General features: G+C 47.2%; 1 protein-coding gene across 5 annotated transcripts in view; it reads right to left on the bottom strand.

Annotated features, from left to right (window-relative positions):
- ST6GAL1 (ST6 beta-galactoside alpha-2,6-sialyltransferase 1) overlaps positions 1-2,826 on the bottom strand; it is a 45,146-nt gene extending 42,320 nt beyond the window's left edge. The window contains exon 1 of one of the 5 annotated variants that reach the window (XM_005490957.4): positions 2,491-2,826. The gene's annotated coding sequence lies outside the window, so the exon portion shown is untranslated. The other 4 variants (XM_014269820.3, XM_005490956.4, XM_074546782.1 and 1 more) reach the window with 4 other exon arrangements.
- Between the last annotated feature and the right edge of the window lie 17,427 nt (positions 2,827-20,253).

The raw sequence follows: 20,253 nt of genomic DNA, 5'->3' as shown, positions 1-20,253 counted from the left end.
CTGGGTGGGATGAGCTGTGCCTGAGGTGAGGGTGTGGGGACACAGCCCTGGGGGCAGGGCATGACAGAGGACAGGAACTCTGAGCACACAGCGATCAGCTCCTCTGCAGCACTGGCTCAAGGACAGCCAAGACACAGAACATCACTGCCTGCATCTGCTCTGCCCTGAGACCACCCCTGCCCACACCTGGCACCTCGAATTCCTCTCATGTATTCCCAGCCCTGCAGGAGAGAACTCTGCCAGCAGTCACTGCAAAACAAGGTTTAAGTACTCACCTATGTTGTGCCTAGGAAACTAGGTCTCCATGAACAACAATGCACTGCATTTCCACTGGTTTTAACCAAGTTACAGAGCACACAAAGAGCAGCCACCAGAGTGGGCAGCCTGCTCAAAGCCACATCAACAAATATTTTTGTGTCCAGGAATTCAGTAGATATGATCAGATATCCATCTTTTCTGAAACCTAACCACACATTTGCTGCCAGGAGACACATGCACACCCAGCTGAGGGCTGCAGCTCCAGTGACAATGGGGCAGCTCACTGAAGTGAGCACCTCCATTTCCAGGCCATGCACCACTTTGGCCAGAGGCACACATTTTGGTAGAGGACCCCACAAAACACAGCTCCTTCCCTTGTATTTAGCTTACCTAAGAGAAACACCCATTCAATGAGAGCAGAAAAGCAAAGGACAGATTTCTCTGGAGCCAAGCTGCAGCCTTGCATGGCTGTCCTGTCCCCAGCACTGACAGAGCACAACCTTGGCACTACAGAGCTGCTCATCCCTGCTGCACCATCACCCAACCAATTTATTTGCTGAACCAGAAGAAAACAGATTATTTGTTTGACTCAGCAGCTGCATCACCTCCAGAGCAATGGGTGATGAGGTGCCCAGAGCAGACCTGGGGATGGGCTGCCTGCCCCTGACACCCATCCCCACATGGGCTCACTCCAACCCCCCAGGCCCTCACCCTCCCACAGGAACTGCAGCTAACAGGAAAAGTCTGCCTCATTAGACACTCTTGGCCTCTCTCCCAGGGGCCTTTTGGGGAAGATTTTTCCTGCTAATATTCTTCCTCCTGGGGAAGATTTAGCATCACTCATATCTATATGAGTGCCTCAGGCATTTGGAGCTCCATCTAAACCTTCCCTGATGCAGTGACCCAGGGCATTGTGATGAAACAGGAGGGATGAGCGTTTGAATATTTATATTTTGGACACCAGGAGATGAGGGGGACTTTCCAAGATGCACTACCAAGGTCAGTACAATACTCAGTTTTCGCAGCAAAAGCTGAGGACAGAAAGCTGTCCCTCTCCCCCTCAGTAACCCACCTTATGCACACTTACCCCATTCTGCTGGGGTCTCCTTCCACTGACTCCCCTCTGAGAGCAGGAGGATGCAAGGAGCAGCCTTGCACCACAGCATTCCCATTTATTTAAAGTTATCCCAGCTCAGAAAAAGTATTCCAGGTTAGCTACCAGTGTTTAGGCAAGTGCAGTCCTGCGAGTGTGCCACTAAAGGAGGAGTCACACAGAGAGAGTTAGACTCATTCCTCACACATTAATAGGCAGCTCTGGTTTCTCACTCCCTCACAGCCAAGAAAATCTCCTGCTGCATCCAGCTGCTCTGCCATGGCACCTTTCCCCTTGCAGATATTTCTGTTTTGACACTGTCAGTGATTAGATCCAGTTGCAGCAAGCAGATATGGAAACAGCATAAAGCAGCAGCAGCTCCCACTCCTTCAGCCCCTGGTCCCCATTCACTGCCCTGATTTACCAGGGGCTCATAAATGCAGGAACAGAGATCTGCCCTGAAAGACTAGTACACAGCAGCACAAAAACCACGCTACACATTATTTATTCTCTCTGCAGCCTGACCTGCTGTGCGCTAGTAGAGACGAATGCAGCTACTTCTAAAATTACTCACAGATTTAATCCCTTGCTAGGACTGGCGGGTCCCTGCGGGCTGACCCAGGCCAGCCGGGATCTGTCAAATTTAGGGAAGGGTGAGCACAAGCCGGAGGCAGGCAGGGGCCGGGGTCTGTCCGCCTCACCCCCCGCCCACCCTCTGCTCGGAGCCGCCGCCGAGCGGGCTCCGCAGCCACCGGGGATTTCTGCGCTGCCAAAGCGCCGGCGAGCGGGGAGAGCAGGGGGGACAGGCAGCCCGGGCAGCCGCCGCCATACACATCTGCCGCTCTTAGAAGTTTATACTGATGGGTTATAAGCATAAATAATAAGAAATAACAAAAGTTACTCCTCAGCGGAGCTGGCGCTCGTCCGCCCCACGCTGCACGCCGGAGCCCACTCACACCCGGGGGCCGCCTCATGCCACAGCCGAGACCCCCGAGGGCGGCGGGACCGGGCACGGCGGGGCACGGCTCTTGCTGTCCTCCGCGGCACCTGCGACCCCGCGGCGCCTCAGCCTCGCCCACCGCCGACCCTCGGTGGCTCCTTCACCGCCAGCCCGGTCCCGCTGCCCCTCAGGCACTCACCGCCAGCCCGGTCCCGCTGCCCCTCAGTCGCTCACCGCCAGCACAGCTCGGTCCCGCTGTCCCTCAGTCGCTCACCGCTACCCCAGCCCGGCCCTGCAGGCACCATAGACCCTCAGTCACTCACCGCCAGCCCGGCCTCGCCCACCCTCGGCCGGCCCCTCACTCACGGCCAGCGCCCGCCTTTGTTGCCGCCGCGGCCGAGGCATTTAAGGCGCTGAGGCGAGGGGAGGCGGGGGCCGCCGCGCGGGGGAGGTGCCGCCGCCAGCCCGGCGGGCATGGGGCATCCTCCTCGCCCTCTTCATCCTCCGCCCCTCACGGCACAGCTGCGGGGAGGAGGAGGAGGAGCGGCTGCCCGGGAGCGACAGCCCCGAGCCCGGCCCGGCCCGGGTAACGGCGGATGGCAGCCCCAGCTCCATCCGCGGGGCTGGCTCGGTGGCGCGTAGCACCCTCGGTGCGAGCCCCGGCCCTGCCCTGCCCGGCTGTCCCGGGGAGCTGTGTGTGGAAAGAAAACGATCGTGCCCCGTCACGGACACGGCAGAGCCCCGCGCTGGCAGTGCTGCCATCTAACTCCACTGTGGGCTCGTTTCGAGTTTGCACTGCAGATACATCAATAGTTCGTTAGCGAGCCGCAGGCAGCTGCCCCAGCACCCATTTCAGTGCTGCTCAGGAGAGCCCTCCGGGCCATGGCACCTTCAGCGCACTCTTGCACACCCAGGGATGCCCAAAGCGTGGAAAATGGGGCACACGGCTACTGCCTGCCTGCATCTGGCTACTGCCTTAAACTGCTTCTGGCCTCTTCTCTGCCAGGCAAAAGCACAAGCAGGGAACAGTGCGTGCAATAGGTTTTGCCAAGCTATGAACTAATCAGGGTGCAGGCAAGGCAACCTGATTATTGTGATGAGTGCCAGTCCCCACTGGGGCTGCAGGACATGGTACCACTGTGCCTAACCAATGCTAACTGGAAAGAGCAAGTAAACTGTTTCTGGGGTTCATCCATGTTTTTCCAATTTGAAAGGAGTCAGCATCTGGTGTGGGGTTATATCCTAAAAGTTTGTGTCCAAAATCAGCATCTCACTGTGCATTACTCCCACCTTGGCTGCAGATGATGTTCCCTTGCACAATGTTACTCTCTCTGCTCTGACGGGACAGAGCGAGGTCTTCACAGGGGCTTTCCACATCGGAGAACATGAAACACCTGTAAGGATACATAAGGAATTACAAAATAAACCCTCAGAAAATAAACAGCCCCAGAGCTGTTGCAGCATTGAGGTTCACATTGCAACCCCATGCACTCCCCAGGTACTCCCCTTATGGCTAGTATCTGTCTGAGCCAGGTGCTGGAGGGAGAGCTGACGGGGAGAATTGTGGCTTTCATGCCTCCTGGTGCCTCTCCCTGGCTGCAGAGGGGCTGGATGGGATGTTCCCTGCAAGCTGTTTGATGCACTGCCCAGGAGAATCAGGGAGGCAGAGCCTGCTTGCCTGGACAAGGAGCAGGACAGGGTCTTGGGTGGGTTTACACACCCTGAGCCCTTCAGAGCCCTTGGCTGAGAGTGCTGCTCTTGGAGCATGAGCACTGAGGCTGGGGGTTCACAGCAGGCAGACACTTTCCTGGACAGGCAAAGTGGTTTAGGGCATTTCCTGGCCTTTAAAAGCTAGTTAAGCCTTACATATGTGCTGAACCCAAAGGCAGATGAGTTCCTGTGGCTCTCTTGAGTAGGGACGTAAGTGAGATGGGCAGCTGGCCAGCCCACACTTACCACTAATTGGGGTATGTTTATGTGGATGTTTACTCAGAAAGGTCTTAGCCTGGGCTGAGATCCTTCACTCAGCATCTTCTCAGTTCTTTTGTACTTAAACCGTGTGGAGGTAGGTACCTGCTGTCAGTGCAAGGGGCTGCACAAAAGCCCCCTGCTCTCCCTTTCAGGTGAGGAACACACAGGGCCTGCTTTCTGTCTCTTCCCTCTACCCACTCTCCTCTTGCAGAAGTCCCCTTCTCACTGCTCCTTGTCTCCATCTCAGATTCCCCCTGTGCTGGCTGCTTGCAGGAAGAAGCACAATTTAACAATTTCACCTGCCTGGATGGCACAGAAATCCCCAAACCACTGTAACACTTCCCCAACACACACACACGCCAAGTGCTCACCCCCTCCTTTCTTGCTGTAATGGGGTTTCAGACCATGAGGGTACCGGAACAGGGACCACCCATGGTGCAGACAGCCCTTCCTCTACCTTTGGAAACTCTTGGAAAATCTGCAGATAACCAAAAGCAACGTGCTGGAGCCCGGGAGCCTCTGGGGGTGAACCTCGCCCACTCACCTTGCCATGCCCCCAGGCAAGCAGCAGCAGGAGACCACAGGGGGAGTGAGGGAGAGCATCCAAATTCCAGAGGGCTGTGCTGAGCTGTGCTGGCTTTTTCAGGCTTATGACTCCTACCTTCCAGCACAGCTTCTTTCTGGAGAACAAAGCTGGCATCAGCATCTTCGTCCAAGTCATTTTTTCCTATGCTGCAGAACGAGCAGTTCAGGGAAAAGTGCTGGGAGTCATAGTCACCCCTGTGGATTTGCCACCCTAAAGAGATGGGCAGAGTCAGAAGAACAGCATATAAAGGTGGCTCTTGTCCCGTCCCAGCCACATCCCAGGCCAGCTCAGGGATTCCTGTACCACCCCCAGCATTGGCAGCTGCTGCTGCTGTGTGCCAGCACTACTGATTTTCTGGGCTATATTTGTGTGACTTCCAGTCATGACTGAATCCTTGGGGAAGGAGCACACTTACCTGTGCAATGCTGGAAACATCACAGCTCAATGAAGTGATTAATATTTATGCTCTGGGCCTGCTAATATTAGAAGCTCGAGAACAATAGATAATGTTTTTATGGAGCTTTTAAATGGAATCTTCCTCAAAGACTCCTTCTTTTACTGAGAGGCCCCTAAAGGTGGGTTTGAGTGGCTTTTACATGAAAAAATATTTTGCTGCATCTTCAATTTCTTAGCTCTTTGCTTAAAGCTCTAATAGCTTTATGATAAAAAGGTGCCACCTCCCTGACTACCTGACCTGACTGTCCTTGAACTTCAGGGAAAGCACACATGCTGGGCAGAGCGGTTCCAGGGAAGTCCCACCCTGTTCAGGATGTGCACGAATACCTTCACCCTGTGCCATGGCAGAAATTTTCTCCAGAAGCTTCTGGCTTCTGCACAGTGAAATCAGCTAACAAAAATTACTGAAATTAATCTTAACACCCCACATTGTCCTTCCTTGCTGCCAAAACCTGCATTCTTGACAGAGGTTTGTCTAACCTGGTCTTGAAAACATCTATTGGTGGAGACATGCCAACCTGTATCTTTTCCAGTCCTTATTTATCCTGCAGTTGGAAAGTTTCTCTCAATGCCTTTTCCAAAATATTATTGTAATTTTCCCTTATCCCCAGTGGGAGGCCGATTTATTGCCTTACTCTGTGGTAGTCTTTGATACACTTAAAGGCTTAACTCATCTCCCCCATCCTTCTTCCTCAGGATTAACCAATGCCACTTCATTCCTCCTGCCCTCACAGGTCATATTTCCAAGTCCTCCACTCGTCCTTGCTGCCCGTCTCTGGTCCTTCCCCAGTTAGACTTTATCTTTTCACATCTGTCCTGAAGCCTGCCCTGCCCTGAGCAGAGTTTGGAAAGTCGTGCATGTTGTGCACTGTAGCATTCACATTCTCTGATAAAATCCCTCCAGACAGGATTTTCCTCCTGGGAAACTGAGAAAAGGAAAGAGAAAGCAATTCTTATCTCATTTGCTTCTCCTGTGCTGTGCTCATGTGGAATGTGTTTGGAGATTGTTTACCCACAGGTGATTGTTCCATTGGATTCTGCTGGGAGTTGTTTTCACTCTTTGGCCAATCAGGGCCAAGCTGTGTCAGGGCTCTGGAGAGAGTCGGGAGTTTTCATTATTATCTTTTTAGCCTTCTGTAAGTATCCTTTCTGTATTCTTTAGTGTAGTATAGTATTATTTAATATAATATAGTATAATAAAATAATAAATTAGCCTTCTGAGAACATGGAGTCAGATGCATCATTCCTGCCTTTGTTGGTGCATTCCCAGCTAATACAATACTGCACAAGTGTTTGTATTGCTCATTTCATTTATTCTTCTCTGAGTGGGAGTGTCATTAGAGGCTCCTGTTCAGCCTGACCAAGGATTTTTGGTAGGATCAGTGCCCTCCAGCCCCTGGCCAGGCTCCTCAGGCAGAAGCAGCAGCCAGAGTCCTCCTCAGGGAGGGATGTTGTGCAGAGAGGAGCACTGTGCCACTTGGCCCTCTTGCCTCCTGCACATGCTTTTCCTCCTGGCATGTTTAGGATCCTTGGATTCTTGCACAGGCAGGATGAGTATTGTTTTCTGAATTCCCTGGGGTGCACTTTGCAGGCAAAAGTGAAGAAAACAAGAGTTGGCCCACGGTGTTTCATCCCTTGGCCTGCTCCAGCCTCCTGGGGCTGAGTGAGGCCACAGAGCCCATGATTCATTATGCCTGTGTTGTATTTCTCTCTTTGGTTGGGACGTTGCTATTCAATAAAAATATGACACACTTCACTGTGGCAGAAACAGCACACCCCAGGCAGCAGGAGGAAGGGGAAGGGAGGCTGGATAATCCATGCTGGCACACACACACTGCAACAATTAGGCAGGTTCAATTGTCTCAGATCTCACTTGCAGACGTTACACATGCAAGTCTACACACAGCCCAAGCTAAAACAGGCAGATCCCATCTTTTGGGCTGGAAAATTCTGTGTCACTGAGTTGCCTCCCATGGAAGAAAGCAATATCTCCCTCTGAGCTAGGATCCTGCCTGCAAATGAACAGGTCACCACAAATCCCAGCAGCCTGTGGGCCACGGGTTCTTCTCCAATTCTAACAGCACAAGCACAGAGTTTTGGATGGCACAGCAGCTCATCGTCTCTTCATCAGTCAGAGGAGGGAGAGGGGGCCAGACCCCGAGCTGGGATTTGGCTCAGCAGGGATGCCCTTGTGCTCAGCTCCCTGTCAGCACAGCCCAGGTTTGCCTCTGTGCACAGCAGCAGGGCAGGGCAGGGGGGAAGGTGTGAGGCTGAGTACACAGCACACATCAAACACAGCAGTCACTCTTTGCTCTGCCCAGGCACTGCACTCACCAGGCCCTGGAGGGGGCTGGATTCTTTGCACAGTCCAAGGCCTGGCAGGATGTGGGAATCTTTGCAGAACGAGTGAAACCCACTGTGGCAGGTCATGGCAGCTGGGGCTTTCTCAGGTGTGGTTTTTGGTCACAGGGACTGACCACACTGCTTCTCTGCCTCCGGGGCCCCACGCTCTGCTTTGGGCACGGCACAACCCCATGTATGCTGCTTTATAACCTCCCAGGGCTGTGATTGTTATTTTACAGCAGTGAGGCAGAACAGCAAATGCAGACACAGGTAACCCAGCCCCACTCACCTCCCACCTCCTCCCACGCTGGCACTGGAGGAGGTTGCTCTGAAGCCAGATGATGATGCACAGCAACATGCCAATGAGAAAAATTACACCACTCCCTTTGCTGTTATATTCCAGTCAAGCTAAAAATAAACTGCAGGTAGAATTTTCTTTGTTTTCTTCACACGGTAGAGATGATTGAAGTCTCAACAATGAAGACCTAGAATGATTCTGGCAACCAACACCCATGATTATGTACATTGCTGATGTCTTCAGCCCTTTGAGACTGTGAAGTGGGGAAGGAAATGGCACTGGGAGTTACTTAGGCAAGAAAGGAACTCATATACTTTTAAGCTTAGCAGAATCAGATTAAAAGTGACATTTTCTTCCTCAGCCCATGCTTCTCTTGATCAAGGTCAGGAAAAAAAGGGAGGCAGCATGTTAGCCTTCCTACAAAGAAAATAAGGAAATCCTTTTCTGCAGATCATGGAGGTTACACAACATCAGCAGCTGAACTTGAGGCTCTTGTTATTATGTGGTGGTTTTTCTTGGGAATCATTTACAGAAGTGATACAAAGCTTTCAGCCACTGGAAAGCTGTACACACTTCTGTGAAAAACACATGTTAAAGACAAAAGAAACCCAGGAACTTCCCTTTGGGGCAGTGACAGGTGACCATCTGCAGGCCCCAGGTGAGATATTAACTCATTCAGTGCTTCCATCCTCCCTCGAGTGAGAGAAGGAACAAGAATGCAAACAATGTAGAGGAGCAACATGAAGACACTGAGGTCAGTGAAAGAGAAGTCAAGTCCCAGATGGGAGGGATGAGGAGATGTCTTGATCTTGGGGCTGAAATCCTCTTGTAAATCTATGGAGAAGGATGTAATTGATACATCAGGCTCTGTTTCTCTGTAACACATGAAACCCTGGAGAGATGGAGGAGTCAAACTGACATCAAGTAAATGCCTCTATGCCAAAGTAAGCAGATATTAAAGTAGCTGTGATGCTATGGGAAGTTTGAACAGAGAAGGAAAGACGAGTGATGAAAATCCTGTGCCCCCAGGAAGAAGATGATTCAGAAACAGATAATGAGAACCTTTGCCTTTGAACAGCTCATCTTTAAAACACTACCCCATAAGTTGACATGGCCCATAAACACACCTGTGGGAAAAGTTTGTGGAAAATGGGAAGGATTTCACAATTGCAGATTTCCCTAAGTGGCTGCTATTCATGAAAAGAGCCATGAGACAACTGTTTTCTTGTGGAGAAGTCTCCATAACATTTACAAAAGGGACTTCTCTCCCTAAGTGAACTGAAGAAATACTATTCTAGAGGTGATAAACTCACTGAAAGTTTAGATTTTTTTTTTACATTGTCTTTGGGAAAGAAAAGATTGTAAGGAGAGGAGTAGTGTCCTGAAGGTTTTGTTCTGACGCTTATTACTTTTTCTTTTAGTTACTGTTAATAAACTTTTCTTTTTACCCTTTTAAAGTTTTGAGCCTGCTTTGCCTTTTTCCTGGTCCTGCCTCACAGCAGGAAATGGGTGAGTGCGTCCTAGTGAGTGCACTGGGATTGGCCAGCACTGAACCCACCACATATTGCCACAGAACCCTCCAAAGACCAGTCTGCAGACTGGTTAAGTTCTGAATATGTCACCATGATATTTTCTGAAAAAACCTATTTGCCCAGGATTTTCTCCTGGGAAGCTGAGAAGCCTCAGAGAGGAATGAAAACAACAATTATCTGATTGCTGCTCCTGTGTTTGCTGCTTTGGAATGTGGCTTGGACATTGTTTACCAACAGGTGAATGTTTGATTGGTTCCATGTGAATTGTTTTTAATTAATGGCCAATCACAGCCAGCTGTGTCAGACTCTCTGCGTCTGTAATGGGTTTTTATTATTCATTCTTGTTAAGCCTCCTGATGTATCCTTTCTCTTTCTTTAGTATAGCATAATATAATATAATATAATATAATATAATATAATATAATATAATATAATATAATATAATATAATATAATATAATATAATATAATATAATATAATATAATATAATATAATATAATATAATATAATATAATATAATATAATATAATATAATATAATATATCAGCCTTCTGAGAACATGGAGTCAGATTCTCATCTCTCACCTTGTCCTGGGTACCCTCACAAACACCACAAGAATGTAATGAAACATCTTTAAATTCCTGCCTGCACATCTAAGGCAATGTGGAAGTACAATGTCACCTGCCCTGTGAGCCATCATAACCTGCTGAGGCAGCAGCAGGAGGCAGCTGGCATTTCCCAGGTGAAGCTGCTACAGGCAGAAGGGGATGGGGAGCACTGGGAATTTTGCACTAACACATTTCCTGAAAGTCAGGCTGCTGCAGCCCCAGCAGTGCTCTGGAAGAGGAGGAGGAGGAGGATGTCTTCTTTGGAGCACAGCCAACAGTCCGGGAGGTCAAGAGATGAGCAAGGGAAATTTCCTTGCACAAGAACAGAGTTCCCCAGCCCAGGCTCTTGGGCAAGAGGAGCCCTTGTGCAGAGTCTTGTTTCTTTCTCTGGATGTTTGTTTTTTTGGGCTGGCAGGAAGAGTGCAGTTGACTGCAGCCAGTCCATGGTCAGCTTTACATTCCTGGGGGTCAACAGAGGCCAGTGCCCATCCTTGAAAGATTTCCTGCCTGCAGAAGAGCTGCCCTTCCCCCTGCAGATGCAGGGTGCAGCTGTCACAGCCAAGACACCACCATCAGCTGTCCCCAGTCAGACTTTGGTTGAAGACAGTCCCAAAATTTTGCTTATTTTGTGGCAATCCAGACTCTGAGTAGCTCTGGATTATCCCCCTTGCCCAGCTCTGAGAGTGGCAGTTTGCTTCTCTGCAAGGCCAACCCAAATCTGCCTGACTTTGCATTTAAGTGAAGAGCTTCCACAGGCTCTGGTCTCTCACTCTCTGGGGTCTCTGAAGTGTTTGAGTTTGTGTTTTGGCACTTCTGTTTTAAAGTTTTTGGGGCTTGTAGGGGTGGGGAAAGGAGTGACGGGGGAGGCAACTGCCTTCCCCATGAAGGTGAACTGCACAGACCTGAAATAGTAACACACCAAACCCCTCTCTTCTCTCCCTTTCCCCTTTTCCTGTAAACCATCACAGGTCACAGCGCCCTGAAGTTGAGCAGGCTCTTTCTTTTGTTGTCCAGAGGAATATTCTGAGCCAGAAGTTGCTTTTACAGGAATATTATAATTTTGTCCCCTGTGACATGCAAACAATCCACATGGCTCAAAAATCCAATGAGCTTGGTCTGGGGCTGGCTGAGTCATCCTGTTTGATTGTCAGCCTCTAGTAATTAGGCTGTGCACAAAAAAAACACAAACATTTCATTACAAGGCAGTCCAGAGTCAGACCCTGAAAAAAATTCAGCCACTCTGGTCAGCACCTGCCATTAGTGGTAACAGAACATTTTAATGAAAACCAGAAACTCCAACATGAAAACCACTCAATTCAAAGTGCTTTTATTGATGGAATTTAATAAAAAATATTTTTCTTACATTTGTTAGGAAAAAAACCTCCATCCTAAACAACCCGCAAAAGGTTCGTTAATTGGAAAAATAAATTCAAGAAAACATTTTAAAGTCGTTCTCATCAGGACATCCAACTCCTCAGAATCCTGGACAGATAAAACATCTCCTACAGGGCTGAAATTAAAGCTTCTCTTAGGCAAAGTCTGAGAAATTATTGCTTACCTTCCCTTTTAGTGAACTCGTGATAAGCCAGCTCATGTCCAAGTACACACATCCCCACCTGATTCTACAAACACTGCACTGGCCCTTCCTCTTGTAAATCAGAACTGTGCTTTGAACTGATGGAAGGGTGGCATTTCTTGCTGTAGTCATCAGCTACCTGATGTTGAGCAATCCTGTGCAGGGTAAGGGTAAGGGTAAGGGTAAGGGTAAGGGTAAGGGTAAGGGTAAGGGTAAAAGCTTTCCACCACCCCTAGCAGGGAGGCAGCAGGACATTTTTGCCATGTGTCACTCACATTAAAAGTCTGCAATTTCCCCTTGGTTCCCCTAGGTACAGTTTTATTCTCATATATGTACCTGCTCCTTAATACACTCTACACCTCCAGATGCTGAATTCCTCATTCTGAGGTATGCAAAATAAATAACTGCACTTTCAAGTCACAAATGTGCAAGTTCAGGGACACATTTTAAAGCCCTTTCCCTGTTGATCCACACTCCTATGGGCAAGAAGCTCCACCCCACAGTCCCAGCAAGATGTTGCTTAACAAAACAAAGTGCAAATTCTGCACTTTTAAGATTTCCAGAGAATTGTCTGGGGTAGTGAGAGGTATTTGGTTTCTCTTTTTATGACATTTCTTAGGAAATTCAAGTGTACTTCCTCCAAATTCTGGAGCCTCCCATTCAGGGAATTTTAAGATCAACAAATAAAATTATTTCATGTTCAGTCTTGATGTTGGTTTCCTCCAGAAGTGCAGGAGGAAGTTATTGTAAGGGTGCTGTAAATACTGATTACAGCACGTCCTCTGCCCAGGCTTTGAATTCTTGTTTGAGAAAAGACAATAGGGGAGGTATCCAACAGGATGCAGCTCTCTGCTGTACTGACTTTTTCAACTGTGTCCAAAATAGGCCCCAAAAGCGCTCACACAGCACCCACTTCAGCAGTGCCTGAAAAAGCACTTTCCAGGAATGGCAATGCTTGTGAAGCTTGCTTGCATTGGTAGCATCACAGCAAAATTTACTCCACATGGGCCCTGATGTGACCAACTGGGGACTGGGACCAGCTTCATGATTTAATAAAATATCTACAATTTCTTCTGCTAGAGGCAGACCATGGAGGTTGGTAGTCAGGAAAGCTTGTCAGTCTATTACTATAATTTAATATCAGGATGCACTTTTTGGGGGATGGTTTCCAAAATACTTTCAGGGGAAAAGTCTGTCACTGCTGTCTGTCACTGCACAGTCCGTCACTGTTTTCTGTCTTTAAAATTCACAGCATGATGCTTGTTTTAGAGAAATTGCTGTCCTTCACCATGCTTCTGGTGGACTCACCTAGCAGCACTAGTATAGGTGACTTCTGATTTCTCATTTCAAAAACAGGAAAGAAAAGCTTGTTAAAAATGACCAGATAATATTGGCTTTAGCATTTATATATTGTCATTCACCATAAGTATTTAGATATGGTAAAATTATATCTTTTTTTAGCTGCTTAATAATAATATGATATGATGTATGATATGATATGATATGATATGATATATAATATAATATAATATAATATAATATAATATAATATAATATAATATAATATAATATAATATAATATAATATAATATAATAATCCATCAGCTTAAGTATGCCCTGTATTGCTCATAGAAATAGTAATGTAATGAATATGATATCTATGTATCACTTATAGAAGTAGTGGTGTGATGAACAAACTGTACTATAGACCTTAGCAAAACATAAGTGTCATCATGATATTTCTGAAAAATCCCTTCACCAGGATTTTTCTCCTGAGAAGCCTCAGAAAAGAAATGTAAACAATAATTATCTGATTGCTTGGAATGTGGTCTGGAGGTTGCTCACCAACAGGTGCATCTTTGATTGGTTCCATGTGAATTGTTTTTAATTAATGACCAATTCCTGTCCAGCTGTGTTGGGACTCTGGTCTGTCACAGGTTTTTATTTAAAATTTTTAAATTTTATTAAAATTCTTGTTAAACCTTCTGATGTATCCTTTCTCTTTCTTTCATATAGTTTTAGTATATAATTTATTTTAATATAATATCATATCATAACACATCAGCCTTCTGAGAACATGCAGTCAAATTCTCATCTCTCACTTCGTTCTGGGGACCCAACACCACCACAATACCTAAGGTGTGAAAAGGATTTTGTGTAACTAAGGGAACAGTGCAAAGCCAGCCACGGACTGACCTCTCCAAGTGATAACAGTGACACAAGACAGAGAAGACTCAGAGAACATCTCATTAACTCCTCTTATCAGAAAAGTGTGAAACAATGGGGATGAAACCACGGGAAGGAATAAAATGCATTGACTTGATCTCAGGATGTCATGCAGATGAGTCACATGGGAAACCTAAACACAAGGAGTCCTAGACACATCAAAAGCTCTCAGGAATGCTTGAATAATGTATAAGCTAATGAATATGCATGTAACCCCAGCAGTGTAACTGTATATAGAGAACATGATATTAAGTTTTTTGCTGTGCTCTTTGGCCATTCATCAAAAGCACCCCAGGGCTGGAAATATTGTCCTTTTTAATTCTATTATTAAACTTTTAGAAATTCTAAGGAGTGAACTTTGTTTTTCACAAAGTGCAAAAACAGAATGAAAAGCAGCACACCCAGATAGATTTTTAGCCCTGCTGTTGGAAGTGTGGCTCCATTCATGCTGTGCACATGGTGCAGGACAGAGCCAGCACTTCCTTGTGAAACTTCAGCAGTGTAACTTGTCAGAGTCGATGCCTTAAGTTTGAGCCTTCTTATTTTTCAGATTCTGTACAACATTAGTATGTAACTCTGAACTCCATATAAAGTGTCAGCAGTTCTCACAGCTCAGTCACACAGAACAATCCTTTTCCAGCCCAGAACCAAGGGCACCATTGCAGCTTCAGGTCCAAAAAGTGCAAACAACAGAGAACTGAGGAGAGCAAACTGGGAGTGTGGGACTGTGTGATGGTGTTCACAGGGGTCTGAGGATGAGGGAAGAGACGAGGATCTGACTCCATGTTTCACAATGCTTGATTTATTATTTTATGATATATATTACATTAAAACTATACTAAAAGAATAGAAGAAAATGTTTCATCTGAAGGCTAGCTGAGAATAGAAGAGCAAAGAATGATAACAAAGGTTTGTGGCTCGGCTTTCTGTCTGAGCCAGCTGACTGTGATTGGCCATTAATTACAAACATCTAAAATAGCCTAATCAAAGATCTACCTGTTGCATTCCACAGCAGCAGATAATCATGGTTTACATTTTGTTCCTGAGGCTTCTCAGCTTCTCAGGAGGAAAAATCCTAAAGAAAGGATTTTTCATAAAAGATGTCTGTGACAGGACTGCATAACCTGGAGCTGTAATTGTGCAATTAACCCCAATATGGAAATGAACCAAAACTTATTAAAAGTGTGAAAACTCTTGACCCTGGATCCATCTTGGGTGGAGCCCTGGCCAGGCTCTTGTACTGCACAAGGTGTGTCCTTTGAAGGCCTTTAAATAAATCCCTACTTTATTCCTTCATCACTGTCTAATCTCTGTTCCAGGCAGCCTCTCAAGGCATCGAAGTAACCAAAATAAAATCTTTGAACTCTAGGTTATATAGGTTACACCTGTGGGCCAGGATCCACAAAACCCTTCCCTCTTCCCACTGTCCTGCGCAGTGCAGGCTCTGCTGGTCAGATTATACATGTGCCCTGGTGCTGCCACATCCTTTGTGCTCCTGGGCACCAGGAGGGACTGCTCCCTGTGCTGTACAGGACTCAAAGGGCACAGCAGAGCTCTGGCTGCAGGGGGGTGCTGTGGAAAGCTGCTGATGGCAAACCCTGCCCTGCAGGATGCCCATGAGCACCAGAGCATTTTCTAGTACCCCAGAAAGCACCAGAATTACCCTGGGGACCTACAGCCCACTGGGAAGCGTGCTGAGGCAGGAGAGAAGGGGTTTTATACTGCTGAAGGAAAACATGCAGGATTCTTCTCTGACCTTGAGATTTCAGATAAATAAGGAGTCAGGGCAAATAAAGATGTCACCGGTTGATAAGGCATGTACAGGAATTTCAGACAGTGATTTACACTGACTGCTACACTGGACTGCAAGACTACAGTCACAAGCTGAGCATTTAGGAGGCAGCACTCCTTCCTCCTGAGGCCACCCTGCCCATGCCATTTGCTCTGGTTTGCTTTAGAAGTGGTTAGGTGAGGATGTGGGGGTGCCTCCCAAGCATCCACACAGAACCACTTTAACACCACTCAGAGTACTCAAGGAGCTCAGGTGTGTGACAGCGTTCACAGGGGTACAAGGATGAGGGAAGACACGAGGATCTGACTCCATGTTTCAGAAGGCTTGATTTATTATTTTATGATATATATTACATTATAACTATACTAAAAGAATAGAAGAAAACGTTTCATCTCAGAAGGCTGGCTAAGCTAAGAATAGAAAGGAATTAATAAGAAAGGCAGCTGTCCCAGACTCTCTGTCTGTGATTGGCCATTAATTAGAAACAACCACATGAGACCAATCCCAGATGCACCTGTTGCATTCCACAGCGGCAGATAACCATTGCTTACATTTTGTCCCTGAGGCCTCGCAGCTTCTCAGGAGAAAAAAACCCTAAGGAAAGGATTTTCATGAAAAGATGTCTGTGACACTCAGGTACAACCTTCCTGCCTTAGTGGGTACCTGTTCAAAGTGCCTGATCCAAAGAGGTGTCCAGTCCCCAGCCCTGACTGTCCCTGGGCAGGAGGGCTGTGCTCAGAGCACACCCTGGGTCCCCCCAGCTGCCCTGCCTTGGAGAGCATCGCCCCTCTGCTCCTGGGCCCTCACTGTGCCAGCTCAGCTCTGCCAGATGTGCCCTGTGTGCCCCTCAGCAGCTGTCACACACACAGAGCAGGAGGTTTAAATGTAGTGTGGAAAATAAAAACAAAAAAAACAAACAGTCTCCTCTTGGCACTGACTTAAAACTGTCACCTCCTTCCCAGGCTGATGAGGAATACAGAAATCTCCCACCCTGCACGTCTGTGTGACTGCTGCTGCTTTCACTGTGATTTCACTGCTTTCCCTCCTCACAAAACTAAGAGGGGACTTCCTAAAGTTGAGCTAAATGGCAAACATTTTCCATTCCCCGCTCACTTCCTACCCTGTTTCCTTTTCCAGCTGCTGAAGCACAAATATCAGAGGAACTTCAGCCTGTTCCTAAAACAGTCTCTGTCTCTCTCACTGCTTTCTGCAAGACTGACCCCAGTTACTTTGATTTTTTTATAGTGCCAACAATAACCCCACTCCTCTACCATCATTTGGGTGTGTAGGATCATATTTTTTCACAGCTGTTATAACTATTTTCTTTCACAAGTTTTAAGTGCTGCCTGCTTGGCCTGTGCTTTCCTGATATATTTTATTTTAATGCCATTACAATTTTGTTTTTCATGCATTTAGCACCTTGTTCCTATAGGTATTACAGCAGCCTTCTCCTCTTTCTTTTCCCATATTCTCACTTCTAACAAGAAACACTTCAGCCCCCATGCCCACACTGTCTTGCAAGGTGCCTTTCTTGTATCTCCAACACTTGGGCTCTTTTGCTCCCATTACATTCTGAACTCTTGTGACTTGATCCTGTCTCCATGCCACCTAACCTTTCCACATGTTATTTTTATACCTGCCTGGCTGTGATCATGGCTTTCTGAAGCATTTCTGGAGCTGCAGGCTCCTCAGTAGTGCCTCCCCTGCCCCATGCAGCCTCTTGCCCATGCTTTCCCTGCCAGACAGGCCAAGAGGATGCAGGGAAGCCAATCTTGGCCTCAGGCAGTCCCAATTCCATCTTTTCCAGGCATGGGCAGAATCTCTGGCACAGTTTCTGTCAATGGCACAGCCAAACCCCTCTCTGTGGGAAGCAGTGACTCTCCAGGCACATGGAAGCACATGGCCAGCTCTTCATGGCCAGCTCAGGAGCTTGGCATCCTCTGAGCTCCTGCTCTGTGGCATTCACATTCACTGAAAAAATCCCTTCACCCAGGGTTTTTCTCCTGGGAAGCTGAGAAAAGGAAAGAGAAAAGGAAAACAGTTGTGATCTCATTTGCTTCTCCTGTGCTGTGCTCATGTGGAATGTGTTTGGAGATTGTTTACCCACAGGTGATTGTTCCATTGGATTCTGCTGGGAGTTGTTTTCACTCTTTGGCCAACCAGGGCAGGAAAGAGTCAGGAGTTTTCATGATTATCTTTTTAGCATTCTGTAAGTATCCTGTATTCTTTAGTATAGTACAGTATTCTTTAATATAATATAGTATCATAAAATAATAAATTAGCCTTCTGAGAACATGGAGTCAGATTCATCATTCCTGCCTTCATCGAGGCATTTCCCAGCAAATACAATAGTGCTCTCCTTCATTTCCACAGCTGTACAGCACATGAGGAGGTGCACAAGCTTCAGGCCAAGTCCTCTCCTCCTGCTTGAGAGGGCAAAGGCAGCACAGCCTTCCCCAGGGACTGTCCCAAGGCAGGGAAGGGGAGCATGGATTCCATATCAGCCCTCACCCCCAGGGCTGTGGTGCCTTCAAGATCTGCTCAGCAATTGACCCTGATCTGGGGGCTGCCATTCCAAGGATGATTTGTCTCCTGCCAGGGAGGTGGCTGCTGACTCCACAAGGTGGAGGGAGGTGAGCAGTGATGTGGATCCATGTGCTGCAGGAAATGTCAGAGAACTCGCAGTGCTCAGTGAACAAAGGCTCCCCCCAATCCTCCCAGGATGTCTGCAGGAGCACAGGGCCCCCAGGGGCAAGGCCTGCCCTCCAAATGTAGTGCTCTGATTAACTGTCTAATTAAAGAAGGGTGCAGAGCATCTGCCCTTGCAGCCTGGCCAGCTCAGAACACAGGGAACACAGCCCTCCCCTCTCCTGCACCCTTTATCACTTTTTCTAAGAATTCTAAGTGTCACCAAATCTATTTGCTTAGAATTTCCCCATGCTAGAGAAGATGATCAAATAGATGTTTCTTAACACTGAATGGAAGAAAAGCTCAGAGCAAGCTGGTTCCTCCAGTCTCCAAAGGTGTCCTTCAGGGTGCACAGCAGCCCCTCCCTGGGTGCCAGCACCCTGAGATGTGCTGCCCTAGCCCAGGCTCTGCCCCTCCACATGCCCATCAGTGCCCATGAGACTGTCACTGTGCTCTCTGCCTCTTCTGGAGCTTTATCCTCCCATCTGTTTGTGCACAGACAAGACACTGACTGCAAATTCCAAACCCCACAGCCCTAAATGGGGTTTATCCTTGCTCCCCCCAGCCCACATCTCTGGCATCTCTTCTTTTCAAATGCTACTTCAGAGTCAGATGTGGCTGGACAACCTTTTACACAATGCAGTGGGAAGGGGAAGCTGTGAACTGAGAAAAGATCTTGCAGAAATGAGCTTCACAAAGGAAGATGACTTCTGCAATACCTACAACAACACAGGAAGGAAAGCCTCACTAAGATAAGAACAACAAATAACTCTTCACTTTCTCAATGGCCAACTGAGCTCTAAAAATATCTTTTGCCTCTTAACATTTCTGGTTTCCACGGTTGCAGGGTGCATCCCCCACTGACCTCTGGCAGCAGATTCGGCCCTGATTTACTGCAGGGCTGGTGAAGCCAAATGTCCCCAAGGGGAGGATGTGTGGCCACCAGCCTTTGCCATGCAGCAGGAGGATGAGCACTAGAGCCCCCACTACTGAATTTGCAGGCAGCCCTGATGAGGGGAGAGAGAATGATGCATCTGACTCCATCTTATCAGAAGGCAAATTAATTACTTTATTATACTATATTATTCTATCCTATATTACATTATATTACATTACATCTAAACTGAATCTGCCAAGCACTCAACCCTGCACAGAACTGTCACAGACATATTTTATGAAAAATCCTTTTGTTAGGATCTTTTTTTTCGGAGAAGCTGAGATGCCTCAGAAGAAAAGGAAAATAATAATTATCTGCTGCTGTGGAATGCGACAGGTGCATCTTTGATTGGTCTCATGTGGTTGTTTTCCACTAATGGCCAATCACAGTCAGCTGGCTCAGACTCTCTGGTTAATCACAAGATTTTATTATCATTCCATTCCATTCCATTCCATTCCATTCCATTCCATTCCATTCCATTCCATTCCATTCCTTTCAAGCCTTCTGATGAAATCCTTTCTTCTATTCTTTTAGTGTAGTTTTAATATATAATTTTCTTTTAATATATATAATAAAATAATAAATCAGCCTTCTGAAACATGGAGTCAAGATTCTCATCTCTTCTCTCATCCTGAGACCCCTGTGATCACTACCACATAGAACTGCCCAGAATCTCGTGACTGTCACCTGACAGCCCTCACACACACACACATGCACACACCTGGCCCTGAGAGGCCAAGGAAACAAAACCCCATTACTGTGGGTAAACAATCTCCACATTGCATTCTGCTTTGGCACAAACACAGGCACAGCAAGTGATAAGAATTGTTTTGGGGAATATTTGTGCCTTGATTTTCCCTGTGAAGGGAAATGTGGGACTACAGCCATGCATGTGTCTGGCTGGGCAGAGGGAGCTGGCCTGGGCAGCACCTTCCTTGGAGGAGAAGTG

This window comes from Zonotrichia albicollis, chromosome 9 (assembly GCF_047830755.1).
Source record: "Zonotrichia albicollis isolate bZonAlb1 chromosome 9, bZonAlb1.hap1, whole genome shotgun sequence".
Classification (NCBI taxonomy): Eukaryota; Metazoa; Chordata; class Aves; order Passeriformes; family Passerellidae; genus Zonotrichia; species Zonotrichia albicollis.
Note: the sequence above shows the minus strand (reverse complement) of the source record. Positions and strands in the feature narration are given on the sequence as shown.